Here is a 5,824-nt window from a genome sequence, read left to right on the forward strand (position 1 = left end):
TTAAATCCTTTAAAAGAACCAGATTCCAAAGCCATTAGTCAAATGAGTTGAAAGAAGGAACTACACAGGAAAATCTGAATTACAGTTGGGAATTTGCCTAGCCTTTTTTTGAAATTGAACAACCACTGAAAAAGCCTTAGAGACGGGCTCATTATTGGGAGAGTGCTAAAACTTAACAGGTTGCTAACACAGAACAAGTCTTGAAGGCTTAGTAGGTGGATACAAACAATCTGACTTAATACATGCAAATACTAAGTAGCACCTTGCTCTAGAGATTGTTGGACAAACATCATGCATTCTCTGTATTATGGGTGTATTTTATGAAGTCTTTGTGATCCTGTGTGTCTGGTTTTATGTCAATAACTGAGGAAGAATGCTGAAAAATTTGAGGATAATCCAGGGATGGCCTTTAAGAATGGTGAAAAGACTGGAAAACTTGCCTCATGCTGCAAGGTGCGAACATCTGCTGACCTTGTAAGAGTAGGGTAAGGATCACTTGGTCACAGAGTGTAAGAGGGCTGTATAAGAAACAAAACAGTGATGTTTTGTCTATCTTCAATCTAGCAGATTTAACAAGGTCTAATAGTTGGCATTTGAAGGAAATAACAGAACTGGTAAGACATTTAATAAGTTTATCAATAATGGTGTTTAATCATTGGTACAATTTAATGGAGACTGTTTAGATACTCCATCACTGGAAATACTGAATCAAGATTCAGTGTTGCTGTCTTCTCAAAACATGCTTTAGTTCAACCACAAGTATTTAACTGAAGCAAAAACTAAGGTAGGGAAAGCCAATAGTCAGTGTTATACCAGAGCGGAGGCTCCATTATGGCTTTCATTCATAAAATATATGACTTTAGTGTTAGTTGTCCAGTCAGAACTCTTGCCATTGCAGGTTTATCTTCGCCTGTTGCTGCTACTTTAGGAATATGCCAAGAACAGAAAGAAAGGTATAATCAATCATGCCATGGCCTTTTTCTTTTTTTTTTTTATAGTCTCCACTCTTTAGTGCTGCTTTAGAAATATCTCACTACTTATAAAATACTATAGCCGATGGCCTTGTAGAATGAGAGGGAAATCAACAAATTTCATATTTGTCTCCTTTTGTGTTTTCCTTTTTTTTGGTCTTTTTTCCCCTTCCCTAGTATGGACATATCAATACTTTAAAAACTACTGAAGTGAATGGAATAAAAGCCGACTGTTCTTTTTCTTTTCATCTTCTTCAGTTCTTCTTTTCCATGTACTTTTCCCTTGTTAGCAGATTGGTCTCACCATTCTGCTTTACTAAATAAAAGTTAATCACGTACATAAATGCTTTTTGTAAGGCCAATATATAACTTTAAAAAAGTGAAAAAGACTTGTGAGTTCACCAGTGATGTGGAATGCCAGATTAGCTCCAGAGAAATGTGTTTGAAAGTATGCAAGTTTTCCAAGCTGTGAGTTTGCTGAAGCTTGCAGTAAAAATTTCTTTTGCGAATATTTGTAGGAGTTGCCCCTTAAATCAGGTAATCCTGCCCTAATGCACTGCTTATTTGCCGTAACCCTCTGACTGTTTTCAGTATGTTCAGCTGGACTGCAGGTTTTGCTGAGCAAAACATCAGAATCCTGATAAACAGGTGGTTTTTACTACATACATGATGAGCATACATCCAAGCACCAGCCAGCACAACCATCCTGGCAGCTGCTCACTTGCTCGCTCTCTCACTCACCTCCCTGCCACGGGACAGAGAGTAGAATAGGAAGAACAAAAGCAAGAAAACTTGTGGGTCAAGATAAAGACAGTTTAATAGATGAAGGAAAGAGGAGGGGGGAAAGGCAATATGAAGGAAACCACTCACTACCTCCCACAAACAGAGCAATGTCCAACCAGTCTCCAAGCAGCAGCCGTCTTGGAAGCCAGCTCCTTCTTCCTCTACCTCCAATTTTTATTGCTGAGTATGATGCTATGTAATACGGGATATCCCTTTTATCAATTTGGCTCAGCTGTCCTGGCTGTGTTCCCCTCCCAAGTTTCTTGCCCACTCCCAGCATACCCTCTGGGTGGGGACAATGACAAAGTGAGGAAAATGAGAAAGCCTTGACCCTGTGCAAGCACTGTTCAGCAGTAGCTGAAGTATTGCTGCATTATCAACACTGTTTTAGTCACAAATCCAAACGACATCACCATACAGGCTGCTATGAAGAAAATTAACTCCATCCTAGCCAGACCCAGTACATACATGGGCAGTTTTGGATAAAAAAAAAATGAAAATACTACACTGTGAAGCTTTAGAATGACTTGAACTTAAATTCAATTTAGAGATTAAATGCTCATGTCATACCTGGCATTTCATGTTTCACTCGATCTACTCAAATAAAGAGCCACTGATGGAAGGTATGATGCTAGTCCATTTCTGTTTCCAACTGCAAGCTTACACCTCTTGAGTAGGTTGTGATACCCTACAGCTGCAGGGTGAGTTGGATCAACCACTGATGTCATGCAAAAATTATTCACTAAAAGACATGGGTTTGCAGTGGCTCAGCTGACTGAGCCAGCTCATCTGTGGCTGCAGACTTACTAGATCTGTTGCAGATGAAAGTAAAGCAGTATGAATTTAGAGAAGACAAAGACCCAAGAACGACCAACCTGTTTGGCAGTGAAATTTGGTTAGGTGTAACGTGAAACCACATGCTCAGTTTACACAAGAAGAATGAGAGAAAATACAGAACACAATGCAGCAACGTTCAGAAAAGAAGAACCGTAACATTCCATATGTAGGGATCAGATATTCTATACTTCTAAAATAAATAAATAAATAAATAAATACTTTTGTGATGGGTTAACCCCGGCTGGACGCCAGGTGCCCACCAGAGCCGTTCTATCACTCTCCCTCCTTCTCAGCTGGACAGGGGAGAGAAAATATAACAAAGAGCTTGTGGGTCGAGATAAGGACAGGAGAGATCACTCACCAATTACCGTCACGGGCAAAACAGACTCAGTTTGGGGAAAATTAACTCAATTTATTACAAATCAACCAGAGTAGGGTAATGAGAAATAAAACCAAATCTCAGAACACCTTCCCTCCACCCCTCCCTTCTTCCCGGGCACAACTTCACTCCTGGATTCTCTACCAAGCCCCCAGCGGCACAGGGGGACGGGGATGGGGTTTACGGTCAGTTCATCACACGTTATTTTCTGCCGCTTCATCCTCCTCAGGGGGAGGACTCATCACACTCTTCCCCTGCTCCAGCGTCGTGTCCCACCCACGGGAGACAGTCCTCCATGAACTTCTCCAACGTGGGTCCTTCCCACGGGCTGCAGTTCTTCACGAACTGCTCCAGCATGGGTCCTTTCCACGGTGTGCAGTCCTTCAGGCACAGACTGCTCCAGCGTGGGTCCCCCACAGGGTCACAAGTCCTGCCAGAAAACCTGCTCCATGGGCTCCTCTCTCCACAGATCTGCAGGTCCTGCCAGGAGCCTGCTCCAGCGCAGGGTTCCCACGGGGTCACAGCCTCCTTCGGGAACCCACCTGCTCCGGCGTGGGATCCTCCACGGGCTGCAGGTGGATATCTGCTCCACCGTGGACCTCCATGGACTGCAGGGGGACAGCCTGCCTCACCATGGTCTTCACCACGGGCTGCAGGGGGATCTCTGCTCTGGCACCTGGAGCATCTCCTCCCCCTCCTTCTTCACTGACCTTGGTGTCCGCAGGGTTGTTTCTCTTACATGTTCTCACTCCTCTCTCTGGCTGCTGTTTACCGTCTGTCCCAACTTTTTTTTTCATTCTTAAAAATGTTATCACAGAGGTGTTACCACTGTCGCTGATTGGCTTGGCCTTGGCCGGCGGCGGGTCCGTCTTGGAGCCGGCTGGTATGGGCTCTCTCGAACACAGGGGAAGCTTCCAGCAGCTTCTTACAGAAGCCACCCCTGTAACCCCTCCCCCCCGCTACCAAAACCTTGCCACACAAAACCAATACAACTTTCTAAAATCAGAGTAGTCTTTCAGATTAGCAAATGTATCTGAAATTCAAGGCTGAATGGGATTTTTGATGCAGGAATTATATTAATGTGATATAGTTGCACTAATAAAAAGGGGGCAAAAGTGATAAAGAATGTATTACTTTCACATGAGAGATTGGAGAATTTTTCTCTTCAAAATCCTTTGAGCAGACTTAAGATATGTTGCAGTAGGCCATTTTGCTGAAACTGCTAGCAATGCAGTTTTGCTAGAATGCAAATCTCACATGCTTTTTGTCTGACAAGGATATAGGCAGTCCATGTTTTGGATTGTGTGATGGATGCACACTGAGACTCGGATACTACAACAGCAGAGCTACAATGCTGGTGTGTGGCTAGGAAGTGTGTGTTACGGCCGTGAGGTTCCTACTGGCTAACTAACTGCCTGGCCGCAACACAGAGCTATCGTATGTCTCTCTTGCTTTGCGAAATTCCCAAATTGTTCATAGCTGGTTGATGCTGACATACGAGGTTAGCAGACAGCAAAGATCCACCGTGAATGTGTAAAATAGAGGCAGGAGAGTGTGCGGCAGTAATGACTGAGTTCCAGTTATTGTATTTTGGGCTTGACAGGTCTCTCTGTATGTTAGTGGTGAAGATGAGTTTCTTCTGTTGTAGTCTGGACAAATAGCTGTTTTAAGAAAAGCTCTGAAATCACCCGGATAGCCCTGTCAGTGATCATTTTTTCATATTTTATGTCATCTTGGGTCGTACATCAAATACCAAAAGTGAAATTGTGTCGGATGACATTAACAAAAAAAAATTATGTTAGTGGATCATGATTTCACCAGATGGATTTCTATGTATTCTAGCATTTCTCTGCAGAGTTTAATAATATGGCCTCTTCAGTCTTTTTGTGTTTAAATCTGACTCTAGATGTGTAATAATAAATGAAAGTTGTCTTTAGAGGATGTGCAGAATCTCTTTATTCTGTTTGAACTTCCCAGATCTGTTTTTATGTGTCCATCTGCTATAATATCCTTTTTTCTGTCTTTCTTCTATCTCTGCTTGTGTACATTTTCTCTGTACATCCATTGGTTGGGTCATATCATAGCATATAGAACATGTGCAGCACATAGAAAGCAGTCATTTTCCATCCGTGAATGAGTTGAATAAAACCATGAAAGTAGCCAGGCAGTAACAACAGCAAAGTGTATCAGCATAGCTAATGTCCTTCAACAGTTTCACAAAATTTGCAGCATTTTACATCAGGTTCTCTGGCCTTCAGAGACCTTAAGGAATATACAAACTTAGTGCTTTGACTGCCATCTATGCCAGCACCATAGTCAGAAGGAGAACTGTGTTGCAGAACATGGGGTCTTTGTGCTTCATAAAGAAAGTAAAATGCAGGGTTTTAGTCAGTTTCCATTCCTCTGTTTTAGCCTGAACAAGACAGAAAAAGGCACTATATTGTGGGAATTGGATGTCAGCAAATAGTGGTAAATTTCAAATGACAAGTACTGTTGAGTAAAAAAGTACTGCTGTAGAATGGAATGTTTTGTTCAACTTTTTCCCAAACAGATTTCTCTAGACATCTGATTTTTTAACATAGGAGATGACAAATTCATGCTGAATTCAAGAAAGTTTTGATCTTTTTTTCTAAAATGGAGTTCAGTTTTTTTTTTTGTTAATTCATCAGCTTATCTTTAAAATTTACAGATCCTTCCTACCCTAGAAATATTCTTCCTGCACACCAACTAACTTTCAATCTGAGAATGAATATGACACTGATTCCTAGAATGAGCAGAATTATAAGGAGAAGGGGCAGCTCTTTTGTTGGAAACATCTACATGGAACTTTGAGTTCATATTTTGTATCTCCGCC

The sequence above is a fragment of the Harpia harpyja genome, chromosome 1 (genome assembly GCF_026419915.1).
Source record: "Harpia harpyja isolate bHarHar1 chromosome 1, bHarHar1 primary haplotype, whole genome shotgun sequence".
NCBI lineage: Eukaryota > Metazoa > Chordata > Aves > Accipitriformes > Accipitridae > Harpia > Harpia harpyja.